Source organism: Myotis lucifugus, unplaced genomic scaffold (assembly GCF_000147115.1).
Source record: "Myotis lucifugus unplaced genomic scaffold, Myoluc2.0 scaffold_79, whole genome shotgun sequence".
In the NCBI taxonomy this organism is placed as follows: domain Eukaryota; kingdom Metazoa; phylum Chordata; class Mammalia; order Chiroptera; family Vespertilionidae; genus Myotis; species Myotis lucifugus.
The window spans coordinates 2,066,829-2,084,248 of record NW_005871127.1 but is presented as its reverse complement, the minus strand read 5'-3'; positions in this window follow the sequence as shown (position 1 = coordinate 2,084,248).

The following is a 17,420-nucleotide window of genomic DNA, read 5'->3' as shown; positions in this document are numbered from 1 at the left end:
CCGCAAATGATGTTATAAATATCCAAATGGCCCTTGGCAGAAAAAATGGTTCCCCACCCCTGCAGTAGGTGGTCTAATTCTGAGGTTGAACTTTGACTTGATGTAAGCACATCTGCAGTTCCAAGTATAGAGACAAGCTCTGTGCGGTCCCAGAGCTTTAGATTCACAGCAGCTGATCTGACCTCCCAGACTCCTCATTAAGGGCATGAAATTAGACTCCTCCTAAGGAGTGCCCATCTAGACATCTTGACACCTCCAAGGTTAAAGACTGAGAAGAGGTGATTCCCCTATTAACATCTATAGAGCTCTCCATCTCACATCTATTTCCCATTTGAATAAACCATTCCTGCCAGGTGACTGGCCCAACAGTGACCGCAGCCCCCAACAAGTCCATGTAAAGGCACTGTATTATGACTCAGGCACATTCTTATAATTACAGCTTAAATCAGCACACCGGTAGTTTTACTCAGTCAGGTGGCAGAGCGCCTGGAAGTCATGGATATTTTAGGATACTCCACAGAAGATTTTTACATGCTTAAAATAAACAAATATATTGTTTTATTCTAAATAAGTTGTGTGGGTGGGGCACAAAAATAACCTTCCTCCCACCTTCTAAGTTTTTCAAGCTTGGCTAATAATCAAGTTAACATGAGACAGATTAACAGAAGAAAATATCCAAAATTTATTACTATGTACATGTGGGCATGTCATAAGAATATGCATCCCGAAGACACATTGGGCAGTTAAGAATTATATGCCTATGAACAAAGGAGATCGGGTGAGGGTGGGGGCACAGGGGTCTGGGATTTCAAAAGGAAAGTAGGCAATTTACAGGTAAAGGAGAAAAAACAAACAGAACAAAGTGGTAAATAAATTCTTGCTGGGCCACCCACAGACAATGGGACGCAGAATGAAATTCACAAACAGGCTGTGCTAGATTTCTGCCTGGCATATTTAGTTTTATGTTATGATGCTAAAGTGATGTTCTCTTCCTTTCAGCAAGTTTTACTATCTGAATTCCTTGAGGCAGGTAAGGGGTGTGTGTGTGTGTGTGTGTGTGTGTGTGTGTGTGTGTGTAAGGTTCTATCTGAATCTTTTGTTTCTTAATAACCAACTTAAAATTAAAACCCCAAAAAAGCATAATTTGGGTGGCAAAATTTGGTCCCCCTCAGTTGCAGCCTCACACTGGGTGTGTGGTGGCAGACATTAAAGGTTTCAAAAAACTTATGCGAGAAAGTTTAAATTTAAGAAACACCTATACATTAATTTACTATATTATTTCCCTAAGTATAAGAATGGCTTGACTCATTGTAGGATTTTACTTTGTCATGAAACACAAGTATTGCATCCTTCTCAGCCTCAAAGTTAGGCCAAAAATCCACTACCCAATCGAGTCTAGTTCTTCTGTTTAGCATCTATATAATAAAAGCCTAAGTGACCATTACAGCGGAATGACCAGAACAACCGGTCGCTATGATGTGCACAGACCACCAGGGGGCAGACGCTCAATGCAGGAGCTGCCCCCTGGTGGTCAGTGCGCTTCCACAAGGAGAGTGTGGCTCAGCCAGAAGCCGGGTTCACAGCTGGCGAGTGCAGGGGCAGTGGTGGGAGCCTCTCCCACCTTCTCGGCAGTGCTAAGGAACAGTGAGCCAAGCAGTAAGGAGTGAGGGGTCCCAGACTGCAAGAAGGTGCAGGCCAGGCTGAGGGACCCCCCCTCCAGTGCACGAGTTTCATGCACCAGGCCTCTAGTTAATAAAGTAAAGTTCTAACATCCTATTCAGAGCCATCACACAACGGTACCAATACAGAAAATGGGTGGTAGTTTAGGATAACAGAAACTTCTAAGTCTGGAGACACCCAGCCTCTTCACTTGAGTTCATTTTAAGCCATAGAGCTTGACTGGGTTTTGAAGAAAACCTGTGTCCAGAATGAACTGGTTTGATGATTCATTCTGATTATTTGTGTGATAATTTATTTATTCTGATAATTTCTAGAACTGGTGCTGTTGTTATTATTATTATTATTATTATTATTATTATTGGGACAAAGTGCATTCTTCTCCATTAATGAGTTCATTTTTAAATGAATCTAGATTCCCTTTCCCTCAAAGATCTTTTAGAAATATTAACCATGTGATTAAGTATGATTAAGCAACAGCATCTGCACTGATCTTTAGATCTCCTTAATGGGGTATATTTCAGCTCTTACCAATAGAATGAGATCACTTCATTAGTACCCTCTGTCTTTAATAAGACTTTTTAAAAAGAATGTTTAAAAGTACTCTTGAACTATTCATTTCATTGAAAAAAATGAGGTATAGCTGTACCTCATTTTTAGGGATGAGCTGAATGAGGAATATCATGAACCAAATTTGGGATAATATTATCTTCTTGTTAGGCAAATTAGCTTTGTGGTTCATCTTCCCACAAAATCTGTGAAGAAAGACGAGAATGCTTTTACCTCAAGACTGGCATTGGTCTTTTTTAAAATTATTGCGAACACATGGATAATTGCTGTAACCACCCCCAACTTGTTGGGAAGCTGAGCTTCTCCCAGGTCACTGCCCTGTCTCCGGCCACGCTGGCCTCACACATACGTGGAGGAGGCGAGTCTGCCACATGATCATTGCTGGGCTTGCAAAGTTTTCTCCAAGTGTGGTCCATAAGCACCTGCTTCAAAATCAGTTGAGGGAGCGTGCCGAAAATGTCAAGTATTGAATTCAACCCAGTGTCTACTGAATCACAGTCTCAGGGTGGTGCCCAGAAATCTACATTTGGCAAGGTTCTGAAATCATCCTCATAAGTATTCATTCGAGAACAAGAAAGAAAAAAAGTAGAATGATATTACAACCCAGAGACACCCTAGTTCTCTAAATGTGGTGCCTAGTGGTCCTTAGGAGACTAGCTTGGTCTGAAAATAAATTTAAATGAAAAAGGTTTCCTTCTGTGGCTTTAGAAATTAACTCAATAGAAACCATGTCTTCACAGTAGATTTAAATCTAGCATTTTGAATACTGATCTATTTGAGTTTTAGGACTTTTATGCTCCTACTTAAAACTGACTTCAATTTGACTGCAGCAAAAACAATCCATGAAAGCATTTAATGTCTGAACATATCATTAAATCAGTTGGGTAACAGTATAGCCAATAGGAACATCTGGGAACCAAGCTTTGTTGCAAGTCAAATTTTAAATGTGTTGCCATTGGCATCAAGAAAATGGTTTTATGCTGCTCTAGGAGGCATGAGAAAAATGTGAGTAGAAAGGATGCCTTAGTGGTGGTAAAGGATTCTATGCATGCTTTATAGCTCTCAGTATAATTACTTGATTATTTGTAGGGAGTTAAATTACCTTCGCTTAGCAACCATTTTTCCTGTGTGGTCATTTTCATGTTGACATGCAGCTGGTTAAATATTTAACAACCAGTAAAAAATAAACACTTGATACAGTGAGATTGTAGCCCAAATAAATTAGAGAGAGAGCAGGAGGGAATGAGAAAGATAATGAATGGGCTGGACAACTCATTTGACAATTGGCTAAGAAATCTGGTCTCTAGCCCCAAATCTGAGACAGAACTATGTCAAAAGGAAGCTGAGGGAGATGGAAGAAACACTGGACTATAAGACAGGAGACCACCAGTCTGTTAATTCTATTCTTCTATTATTTGTGAGATTGGATAAATATTTTAAGTATATTTTTATTGACTTCAGAGAGGAAGGAAGAGGGAAAACGAGATAGAAACATCAATGATGAGAGAGAATCATTGATCGGCTGCCTCTTGCATGCCTCCCACTGGGGATCAAGTCCGCAACCGGGACATGTTCCCTGACTGGGAATCAAATCATGACCTCCTGATTCAAAGGTCGATATTCAACCACTGAGCCACACCAGCTGGGCTGGGTAAATTTTTTAAGTCTCTAATCCACTATTTCCTATTCTATAATACAAAGGAATTGAACTGAAGTATCTCAAGGGTTTCTTTAACTTGTTATATGTTAGTACTAAATATAGAAAATGTTCTCTAACTTTGGAAAAAAGTCAAATACATCATATGGATAAATTAATTTAATTGTAATTTATTTGTAGTAATATGGAGCAGTGGTTCAGAACTTTTTATGGATTGAAATCTCTTTTGTTAAAGAAAACCCTATGCATACTTTTTTACTTTGGTTATAGATTAAAAACAATATTAAATTTTAATAGACATCCAGAAATACAGTTAACTTTTTATTTTATTAATCATAGAAGCATCTACATAATCCTGAAAAATAGCATCCATGGACATAAAATAGAAATGATTCAATGTAAAAGCAATTCTGAGTTTATATAAAGCTTCTTGGATCCCTTGCAGTAACTCCAAAAATAATTCCAAAAATATTTGGGGAAATACCAAAATAGAATATGAACAGATAAACTTAAGCATCCTGAAATAAAAGCTAGAGATCTTCTTCATCTAAACAAGATATCAAAAGTTGGAAAGCTCTTACACATAATGGTCATGGAAGTCTTTCGGAGGAGGTGATATTATATGCTAAAATGAAAGAACTAGACACACAGAACTGGGGGAAGAGCATTCGGAAAACAGACTGTGCTTTTGAAGTAGAGTCTGCTGTGCTAGCAATGGAATAAGCAGATGGCATGACTTTAGAGAGATTAGATGAGGGTGTAAGGCAGATTCTTATAGTTTATCACAGCGTGTGGATTAAGACTAAGTAGAGGAGAAATGAAAACTTTTAAGCAAGGTAGTGACATACTGCAGCTACATTTTGAGAAAAAAATCACTTCTGCTACATGGGTTAACGGAAGGGAATGGGGAGAGAGAGAAAATGAAAAGACAACTAAAGAGACTCATGCAGAAGTCCAAGTAAAAGATGATGATGGTCTGCAACAAAGGCGAAGACAGTCAAGATAGAAAGGAGTGGAAGAACGAGAGAGCATTTGGAATTAACAAGGCCTGACGATGGGATGAACGCTTGGGATAAGAGAAACTGGGCAACCAGAAATTACTCCTAGTTTTCTGCTTCTGTTACTGGGTGACTGATAATCCTTTTGAGATATGGAAGATTGTGAAGGAGGAAATTAATGGAGTTAAGGAAAATACATGAATTATACTGGACAGTTTTCTAATAAATTGCTTATGCAACTTATTACCAGGGATAAAAGAGGATGAGCAGGAAACACTAGGAGAATTTAACTGAGTGTCATATATATTCAGGTTAAAGGCATCCTAATAGATCTGTAAGATTACAATTATCTTGGACATGTAAGCCTTTTAGTGTAAACCCTCTTCCCACAGTTTATTAGCAGACCTTCAACCTTAACTGTCAATACCGGCCTGATTCTTGTCCTTTCACTTACAGCCTGAGTTCCAGTGGGGACTTTGTTTTGGTTACTGTTAGCACTGAGCTCTGAAACAGTGTGCTGCAACAGGGAGTGGCAGAAGGCTGCTTATTAACTAGTCATGACAGTATCTCCCCACCCTGTGACTTCACTTCTGCTTTAATGGAAGGAAGGGCAAGTGGGTGGATATTGTCTGCCTAAAAAAAAAACATGAGACTAAATTATTATTTTAAACCTAGCATATGCTAGAAAAATGAGAGACATTAACATTTTCCATGTTATTATTATTATAAAAATTTGCAATATACACAAGCAAAATTGAAAAAAAATTGTAGTGAACACCTACATACCCACACCTAGATTCTATCAGTAATATTTTAGGGAAGGTACTTTATATTGTATCTTTCCATGTATCCATCTTTCTATCCATCCATTAATTCACCTTAATTTTTCATGCATTTCAAAGTAAATTATGAACAGTACACTCCCACCATATGTACTTCAACATGCATATCATTAAATAAATATGGTTAGCTTTTTCTTTTGATAAAAATTATATATGTAATGTATAATTTGTAAGTGTATGTTCACTGAATTTTGACAAATCTATACAACAATGTAACCCAAACCTGTCAAAATAAAGATTACCATCATCCCAGAGAAATTTCCCAAACTCCTTCCCATTCAATCTTTATTTCCACCTCACCAGAAGCAACTACTGTTCTGATTTATTTTCAGTCTAGAACTTAATAGAAATGAATTCATACAGTATATACTCTTTTGTGTCTGTTTTTAAACTCAACATGTTTTGAAATTTATCCATATTTTGTGTATATTGGTATTTCATTCCTTTTTATTGATGAGTAGTATTCAAATGTATGGCTATACCATGTTTGTTTAACTTCTCTCCTACTGAAAGATACCTAAACTATTCCAGTTTTTGCTAATCTGAATAAAACTACTGTAAACTTTCTTAAATAAGTCTTTTTGTGGACATATATTTTTATTCTCTTGGGTAAATACCCAAGATTAAAATTACAGTAGAGCTCCATTTGCTCCACAATCTTACCAACATTTGGTTTATCCATTTTTAAAATTCTTGACATCTCAGTGAGTGTATAATGGTATTTTGTTGTGGTTTTAGTTTGAATTTAAAATGATGACTAATGAAGTTGATCATTTTTGTTGTGTTTATTACCCTTCCTGTAATTTCTTTTAATGAAGTATCTGTCTAAATATTTTGCCTATTTGTTAGCTGGATGGTTTGTGTTTTTATTACTGAGTTGTAAGAGTTCTTTATACATCTTCAAAGTCAGTCCTTTGTCAGATGCATGTCTTGCAAATATCTTTACTAGCCTGTGATTATTTATATTCCTAATAGCTGCAAGTAATCAGAAGTGTTACATTTCAATGAAGCCTAATTTCATTTTTTTCTTTTATTGTTATTGCTTTCTATGACACAAGTAACCTTTGTTTACCACTGAATCAAAAAGATCCCTCTATGTATTCCTCCAAAAGCCCTGTAGTTTTAGCTATAGGGTCATAAGTATATAATTTATTTTTCATTCATGTTTGGTTTTATAGAAAGACAAATATCAAGGTTCTTTCTTTTTTTAATGGTACCATTTGCTGAAAAGACTTTTCCTTCCCCAAGCAAGCAATTACCTTCCCATTATACAATATTTACCTTGAATTGTTCTTCTTTAAAATAGCATTTTTTTTGCAAATTTTATATGCTTATTTTTTAAATGTAAAACAAGCACTATTTACACTGTATCAATAATATAAGACCTGCCTCATCCTCCCCAGAAAAAGCCAGTCATAACAGACCAGTTGAGTCTGGCTCATGTTGTCATTTCCCTCTAATAGACAAAGGCTTCTATTACACAGAATAAGACAAGTCTACTCAGTCTGATGATTCAGAGATCCAGGGAAATGATTCACATGGCACTTCTTTCGGGCTGCTTACTAGCTGTGGTTTGTGGCTCATCTCCTTCCACTCCCTGACAGACAGACACCCTGCCCTCACAATTCTGAAATACTTGTTCCCAGAAAAGTCTAGGCTTTTCTCACTTCCGGGGATCTGCCTGTGGTATTATCTTTGCCATTAATGCCCTCATCCTGATATCTGAGGAACTCTATTCATATCAGAGGAAGCTCTTCTCGATCTCCTCATAAATGTTATATATTCCCTCCTAGATGCTCTCATGGCACATTGGTCGTAAATGTATTATATAAGGTATCCATATTACTCTAATTATTCATCCTATATTTGTCTCTCCTCCTCACACACAGTATCCTTAACATGAGATCCTGGAAAGCATAAATCTCGCCTATCTTTCTTTGCACATAGTAAGTTAAAACAATGAACATAACAACAGATTTGTTGGACAAGAGAATCTGAACTTTATGTTAAGTGAAGTAAGCCAGTTAGAGAAAGACAACTATCACATGATATCACTTATAAGTGGAATCTTAAGAACAAAATTAATTGATGAACAAAATAGGGCCAGAGGTATGCAAGCAGAGAGCAGAATAACAGACCTGGGGGGCGGGGGTGGGCAGGAAGAGATTAACCAAAGAACATATATGCATATATGCACAAACCATGGATACAGACAATAGCATGGGGAAGACCTAGGGTGGGGTCAGAGTTGGGTGGAAGAGGGCAAAAAGGGAGAAAATGAGAGATAACTGTAATACTAACAATAATAAAATTTTAAAAAATAATAAAATTAAGAAATAAAATAAAAAATAAAAGTGACTAGGATGTACTCCAAAAAAAAAAAATACACAAAAAACACACAAGAATTTGAATTTTCTGATTTAATTTAAACTTCAAATTTCTTTTACTTACTCATAATTATATTTACATTTACAAGTTTTCACATCTGGATCATTCAGTTTAGAAACTTTAATCATGTTCTTATATCATGGAATGGAGAAAAACAACTCCCATGAAAGAATAACACACAACATTTGCAATTTTACATAGCGCATATTCTGAAATTTTCTTATACAGTGGGGCCTTGACTTACTAGTTTAATTCATTCTGTGACAGAGCTCGTAACTCAAATTACTCGTATGTCAAATCTTAAAGTGAACGAGTGAGACACGTGATGCTGGGCTGATGTGGCATGCACTGTGACATTCGCTGCGCCAACTAGCGGTGGGGTATCTGAAGCTGGCTCGTAACCCTAATTTTAGCTCGCAACTCAAAGCAAAAAATCAGCCGAGAGACGGCTCCTATCTCGAAAAACTCGTTAGTCGGGACACTCGTAAGTCAAGGCCCCACTGTATATGGAAATTGGGATAACGATTGTAGTGGGACATTTGAAGTACACCTTCTCAAACAAGTATTTTATGTGTAGCCTACTGTTTTTCAAATTAAGGTTCTTCTAGCATTCTATTAATATGTAGATGAAATCCCAAATCTGCTATGTACTAGTTGTGTGACAGGATCAGTAAGGACAGGCTGGGTTTTGCTGCAGTAACAGTGACCTTGAAAATCACAGTGGTCTCACTCACATTGCAAGACTCATCATGAATCAGCCCCAGCCCTACTTCACATTGCCATCACTCTGGAATCAGGGTAGTGGGGCGGCCTGTACTTGGAATACTGCCAATGGCTGAGATGAAAGGAAAAGACACATAGCGAACCATACCCTGACTCTTCCTGGGAATGTCACCTATGTTACTAATGGCCACTTCTGCGTTCACAGAGCAGAATGCATAATCTTCAATTAGGGAGAAAATTTGGACCACAGTGTTTGGCAGAAGTAATCAATCTGCCCAGCGGCGGCAGGGCTCTGTGGCACCATTTCTTTGTGTGAAACACCACCGATGCCCGACAGTGGAGAGCCGCGCCGCATGGCAGAACCCTGTGCTCTGTCAGGTGTCTGCTGACTCACACACTGCTCCCTCGCCGCTAGCCCTGCTGAGCTGTCCTCCAACAACTCTGTTCCTCCCAGGCAAAGGAAGCGCCTGCTACTGCTGGCTTTCTCCCCTCTCCACGCCCAGCTGTGAGCTCCTGGCTGCAGGGCTGCGCTGTGGGTCATCTCCACCTTCCTCCCTTCTTCTCTCCCCTTTTATTTCCGGTTGCTCACTTTTAGATGTTTCAATGCAGGTCTCTCAGGCATGCGTCTGTACTGAGCAGGGATTTCTCTGTTGAATATAGTTGGTTAACTTGTTGAAATTTCAGGGGGAGAGGCCAAGGTGTTTTCTCACGCCACCATTCCTCTGACTTGTTTCAATACTAAGAGTACTGAAGTCTTCAAGCCATATTGTGAATTTGTCTATTTCTTATTTCAGTTCTATCAGATTTTGCTTCATGTATTTTAAAGTTGCTGTGTTTTTTTTTAAACCCTAAACATTCAGAACCATTAGGTCTTCTTGGTGAACTGACCCTTTTATCATTGTGTAATGTCCCTCTTAATTCTTGGCAGTTTTCCTTGCTCTGAAGCCTATTTTGTCTAATATGAATATATCCCTTTTACACTCCTTTTGTTTGACTTTTGAACTGAATCTTTCTTCATCCTTTTACTTTTAACACATATAACCAGCTAAAATCCAATGGAGAATGTTGATTCGTTGTAGCTCTTTCAGTAGAATGTTTAGGTTCTCTGCATATTTTGACTCGCCTTCTGTGGATTGTAGTTCATGTCAGTGCACTATCCAAAGCCTTCACCATGCCACTTACACCTTTTCTGCGTGCTCACCGCCCAGGGGCTAGACTGGAACCTGGCGTGGGCTGTAGTCTATCCCATAGTTCAATTCTCAAAGCATCTGTTATGCTATTAAGCATCAGTTCTACCTCTGGCTCAGGGGCAAGACCAAGAGCTCATATGCATTTTATGGTATCATTTTCTCAGGCCATCTCCTCCATTCAATCTCTCTAGCTCTCTTCACCACTCAGAGGTCCTCCTTTCTGGTCTTCTGCCTACAGGGTCACAGCTTGAGTTTCCCTGCCCTACTATACACTCCACACGACTGGATTAGCCTCTGGTGTCTGGCTCTTTGAAAGACTACAAGAGGTACTGATAAGCTTCAAAGCTTTGAATCTGTTGAAATTTTAGACTAATTTTTGTAAAAATAGTCAGATACCCAGATACCAATTTTTCTTTTGTCTTCTTTCCTTTTTTCTTTTCTTTTCTTTTCTTCTCTCCTCCTCCTCTTCCTCCCCCTATCCTTACTTTCATTTGGCTTTTGAAATGCACTTTTCTCCTTTTCCTCCTCCTCCTTGTTTTTTGGATGAGTGTTTCTCTCAGATCATCATCAACTTCATGTCACCAGTGAATCAAAGAGCATGAAACACCTTCTATCAGAGGCAACACAGAATGGAAGCAGGAGCATAGACAAAAAGACTTTATTTCCCTGGCCCCAACTGCCCATGCGGCTTTTGACAAGTTATAGGCTTTCATTTTCTCTTCTGGAAGCACTGAAAATGCCTGATTCTGTGTTTCTGGAACTTTCCCTATTTTCAGTCTTCTCTTTCCAAATTAGGACCAAATTATAGCCCATTACTACCAAAATTTTTGTGTGTTTTTTTTATTTTATTCCTACCTCACAAGCAAGATATCAAGCTAACCATCCTTGTTCATCAATCAACCTCAGTTCTATTGAGGCTGTTAAAGTCACTCAGACTTTTATATCCATGCTTCATGGTCTCCCACTCAATTCTACTCCAACTGCCACTTAGGTATTTATTAAATGTTACCAGAGTTAGCTCCCTTTTCTCACTATATCAGACTGACATTTCTCTCCTGGCCCGGTGATTATTACCTATCTATTATCTATTTCCTGTGACCATTGTCTGACTATGTCTTAAAATTGTTTTCTCAAGTCAAGTTCATCGAGAAAAAAATACTTAAACACCCAACTGGATAGCCTCTCACCTTTTCTCAAAAAGTAAACAGCTATTATTTGCATGCCCTATAACTGAAGAAGCCACCATCTGAACACCAGAACTGGTACTAAATCAAAGGGGGTAAGTGGGAGATTTGTCCTCAGTTGCCTGCTGCACTCTGCCTCTACTTGCAGATCCTTTTTCTGTCCTCTCAGCATTTAGCTTTAGCTATTTAACTGGCCAAAATCCCCAGACCTGCCTGCTCTCTTGTATAAAAGGGGAAATTGTTAGGATAAATGAAATCATACGGAATTGTTAAAGTCATACTCCTTCAGGGAACATTCACATTTTAAATAGCCTTGTCAAGACAAGTTACTCCTTTATCTTAATTCTGGATTTTCTAGCATGCTGATACTTGCAAAGAGGACCTAGTATGAGTCAGAGGCACCCCTAAAATTAAACAAAAGAAACTTTCATCTAATGTAAAGGATTGAAAGTAAGAGTATTTCATATTGTTGGACTGTAGGGTGTTGGGGTGTCCTGTATTACTGTGTGAAGAAGATAATGTGTACATTTTGTTGTCCACAATATTCTAAGTTTCAAAGCACTTATAAAATACTTATAAAATAGTTATAAAATTAGGTGGATAAATGAGTGAAAGAAATTTATTATATTTTCTTAAAATGTATCTCTGATTTACCTAATCAAACAGAATGCATAAAAAATCCTCACAAGCCATGGGTAGTAATAATATAATGATCTGCAAGGATTTGTAAAGCACTTCCTGCTCTTCAGTCATATCAATAGCCTTCACAGTGTATAGAGAAGATCCATGTCACTAACAAAATACCTATTACATATGAGTGGCATGTAATTTTTTTAAGCAAAAGAGAAGTGAAGTTTATTATGGCAAAAGTAACAAAGCTCTTGGCATGTGAGATGGGTCCCAAAAAGGGTTGCCTGAGTGCCATGCATTTTAACTTAAACTGTGGAAACTATATCACAAAGTGTTTTATGTAGAACAACAGACTCACAACAGTTTCTAAGAAAAGGGGACACATGGCTGTATAAGTTTAAGAAAAGCTATAAATTATTTTTCCTCTTGGAAATTTAAAATGTATTTCACCATAGACAAGGCTCTGAGTGGCTCTGCAGTAAAGAAATCTAACTTTTTTTTGGCAAAACTTCCTCCAAATTGATGAAACTACTGGACACTTCATTTCAGAGTGCCCACTACCACTGTGATCCTGTACACATCCTGCATAGCCTATTGTGGGAAGCATTCTTGCGAGGCTCCTGTCCATGGGAAGGGACAGAGCCAGTACTTTGGCAAATCCTCCAGTCCATGGGCAGCGCTGTAGCGCACCATTTCTATCCTAAAATGCACAAATGTTGCTGCTTATGGGAACAAGCACTGGTGCACTTTGTTGAATTGTTTTTCCTGTTCCTGTGAGGAGTACGTGGTAGACCCATTCATGTTTTCAATCCCAAATTCCTTCCACAGAATTAGGCCTTACACTCTCCGTTTAGCCCAAACTTCTTTGTTTCAAAAAAACAGTTTTTAAAACTTCATTACTTTTTCTTTATATCTATCACAAGGATTAGCAGAGGGTAATTTGGGGGAAATTTTCTATCTCTGACACTCTCCCTCCCTCCTCCTTATACTAGGACATACATACATGCGTACAATTTTTTCGTGGTTTGGTTTGTTTTTGTATTCTGTTGAGTAATATAGCATAAATTGTATCCAAGGTAGTACATGCACATAACCAGAAAAAAAAACCATGTAAGCAAATATATATAACCAGCCTTATTTTTTCACCCATAATGACCTACCCCCACAAAGCAGAAAGTTGGGAGAAATGTTGGTGTGATAGTTGAGGTGGTTTTGAAGTAAAACAGAATTGTGTGGATTCTAGGTAACCTTGAGCAAATTACTTTATCTCTCTGGAATATGTTGTCCTTGTTTGTTGAATGGGAACATAACAGTTATTTGAAGACTATTTGAGATAAATCATGTAAACTCGTGGCACCTAACAAGTAATCAAAAGGCAGTAGTAATTGTGTAGGGAACAGCATCATAGCAGAAATGTTATTAAAATCTAAGTCTTTAAAAATTGCACGTGTGCCATGTATACAGAAATCTAGGCTTGATTTTACCAATGCCTTTTGTAAGCTAGTTCAGATTTATGCCACATTAAAGATTCAATAAACATCTTACAGAAACACTCTTCCAGCCCTAAATAGGGAGAATGATATTCTTTGACCCAAATTCTGGAAGCAAATAACCTCCCCACATGTCTTCTCTGCTGAGTAGAGGCAAATGGGATACTCATTTAGATACTTCTCCTATATCATACATTTCTTCAAAAGCAACAATCATTTTCTGTGAAAAGATACTTCAATGCCAGTGGTGTACTTATTCCTATTTAAGTCAGCACTCATTAAGTAATTGGGCAAATAAATGAGTATTAGATAAAATTACCAATAGTATGAAGAGCAGAAATTTATAGCAATGACTGGCAAGAAAAAAAGAAATCACACCCATATACCCATTTTTCGAATACAACATTTTCCTTTTAATATCCCCTATTTGACCTCTCATATACTCTGTACATGGATGACCTGAAACAAAACAAAGTGTGAATGAAACATAATGGTAAAAAATCCTCATGTTTAATCTCCCTTTGTTCAACTTCCCTGTCCCATGGTGGTGAAATGGGACAGAACCTCTCTGATGCAATGTCTCACAAATAGTAGAAACACAATACTTACTGCACTGTCACCTCTCTCTGTCACAAACACACACACACACACACACACACACACACACACACACACACACCCAGAGTACAGTAGATAGTGTTTCGTGTGACTGAAATCAAACAAAACACAAACAATGTCTGGATTACTATGACAACAGAGTCAATGCCACAATTTCTGGGAAGCTCTGGCAGCTGCCTTCAATTTTAAGTATTTGCTCTGCTACCTTATATCCTGTTAGCAGCTCTGCACGCCTCAAAATGTGTGTCTTGGCCAATTAAAGAAGTTTCCTTATGCTGTGTGCTTCGAAGCCTGCAGAAACAAGGCCAGAGCCAATAAGTGAAGCCCAGGGCTGAGCCACTTCATAAACCTCACTCACAGAGAACCTAGGTGGTCTTCTCATGCTCCTATAGGCTATGGGCAAACTGCAGTAGGGGGGCAGTGCTGTGTCCTTGTAAATTAATTACCGCAGGATTCCTCATTTCAGGGGAGGGTGTAGGTTTTATGTGCTATCATTTTTTCTTCTCTCACAGACATCGCCAAAGAATCAAAATGGAAAATGGAAAGATGTGAGTATTTTGATCTCAGGTCACACTGAAGAGTCTTTTAACGTTACTTGATAGATTATTGATACCATTCATATAATAGTTTTCCAAAGTATAAAATCAAAATTGTACAACTTGAGTGAGTTGTAAAAAGAATAAGTTGATAGACTGATGAAAAGGGACAGATCCAAAGCCTGAGAAACAGCGATCAGGCTATCAATCCCCAGAAGGAAAGTAGGGGAGGGCGGGGGTAAGGGGAAGAGATCAACCGAAGGACTTGTATACATGTATATAAGCCAAACCAATGGACATGGACAACAGGGGGATGGGAGCATGAGTGTGCGGGGGCGGGGGGGAGGTTGGGGGTTAAGGGGGGGGAGATGAGGACACATTTGTAATACCTTAACTAATAAAAAAAAGAGAATAAGTTGATAGTGATAAACTTAAAATTACAATATTATTGCCTGTAGAGTTTGATGTTCATACGCAATCAACTAACAATCTACTGGAACACTCTTCCAGCCCTAAATAGACAGAATTATATTCTTTGACTCAAATTCTGGTAGCATGTCTTCTCTTCTGAGTGGAGGCAAATAGGATACTCAATTTACATACTTTACTGCCCAGGTCAGTACTAGACGCTCTAGGAGATAAAAACAAACAAACAAACAAATATCTGACACATGTGCCATCCAAGAAGTTGGTGAGACAGAATTCAGAGATATGAAAGAATTAGAATGCTCTAGAGAAAATATAGAACTAATGATATCAAATATCTTGCCCTCATCTAGGCACTATTGTTAGTCACATTTCCCCCCCAAACCAACTAAACCCTCATTTACTCTGGGAAGCCTTCCCTGAATTTTCTAGCTCATATCTAGCCACATTTTTGTCTTATTTCATATCTTTGGATTTTAAAATGTGTTAACAAATAAGTCGCTTTCCCATCTAGATAGTAAGTCTCTTGGTCAGGAACCATATATGATTTTTCTTACATCTTCAAATCCAGTTGCTTTGTTTTGCACAAAGGATGTACCACTGAATTTTTACCTAATTATCATAAAAATAATGACAAATTATTACTGAAATATGAATTCACATAATGGAACAACCATAGAGGTAAATATTTATATGAGGTTATTGTGTTGCAGGCACAATGGTAACTGTGACTCTGAGTTCCTTAAGCACAAGCATTGGTCTTTTTCATGCTTGTTACTTGTTTTTGTCCTAGCATGATGCCTGACACAGTAGAAATGGCAATGTTTGACTCAGGAAGGGAAGTTGGAAGGACAACATTGAAAGGAGGGAGGAATGAATCTGGGTATTGAAGAATGGACTCAAATATAAAAAAAAGTCAGGAATTCTAGACAAGAAGGACATTATCAGCAAAGGCAGATGGTTAAAGCTGGCAGTGTGGGAGCCTCTGTGTGTGTGAAACTATGTGGAAGCTATTCTAACTGCAATGAGAAATTTTATTTATGATGACTTGGCACATCTGTAGAATAGGTAAGATATTTTTCATGCTGTGGAGATCAGAATAATTTAGAACTCGGGCCAGAAGTAATGGAGCCATTATAGTATCTTAAGAGGATGAAAAGCATTTTTTTAGGAAAACTACTTGGAAACAGCATTATGCAAGGTGGAGGAGAAAGGAAACAGTAAAGAAGGAAAATCAGTTTCGATCCAATTGTGATCATGTAATCATGAGGCGATGAGCCTGATCACCCGATAAAAAATCTTTTTTTTTTAAAAGTCAGTGGGGTTTAATGATTAATTGACTGTAAGAGTAAAAGGGACAGAGACACAGTAAAATATCCCCAAACTCCTAAATGTGTGAGAGAGGTTGAGCTCATAAATTGTGGTGCCATAAATTAAGGAAGTACAGAAAGTAGTTGGCTTAAGGAAAATGACAATTTAATTTTGTACATGATGATTTTACATAGCATGAGGTAGTAGAAAGAACATATTATTATTATTCTAAAATATTTTTTATTGATTTCAGAGTAGAAGGGAGAGGGAGAAAGAGATAGAAAATCAATGATGAGAGAGAATCATCCATCTGCTGCCTCCTGCATGCCCCCCACTGGGGACTGAGCCTGCAACCTGGGCGTGTGCCCTGACCAGGAATCTAACCAATGACCTCTTGGTTCTGGATTCATGCTCAACCACTGAGCCACACCCAGCTAGGCTGCAAGAACATATTATTATTTTTTTAAAATATATTTTGATTTTATACAGAGAGGAAGGGAGAGGAACAGAGAGTTAGAAACATCGATGAGAGAGAAACATAGACCAGCTGCCTCCTGCACACTCCCCACTGGGGATGTGCCCGCAGCCAAGGTACATGCCCTTGACCGGAATCGAACCTGGGACCCCTCAGTCCGCAGGCCGACACTCCATCCACTGAGCCAAACCGGTCAGGGCAAGAACATATTATTAATGATAGAATAAGCGAAGCCTCTAGTTCTGTGCAGAGCATGACAAAGGTACTTGGATGTTCAATTTTTATTTTTATTAAATCAATTGACATATCTGGGTATTTATGTTTCCTAAACTATTAAAAGGTCACATAAATTCCTGCTATAATTATCACACTATGTGCATAAAATAAGATGGTGATTGTTAGAACTGTTATTGTCAAATCACAATTGTCAAATCTTTTCATAAGTTATAAATCAGAGACCAGGGGCAAAGGTATACATTTTTGCCTGATGCATAAAAAGGTAGTTTTTCTCCTCTTTTTAGGCTCTTACAGAAGGTTGCTCTCCCATATTCACTTTCAAAGGAACAAAAGACAATAAAACTATAGAGAACACAGAATTTATTTTCTGGGGGGAAAAAAACAGAAACCCTAGGATAGGCTGAGCTTTCTTCTGTCAACCTATTACCTCTATTTTCCTAACTACAAAATAAGAACAAGACATCCCCT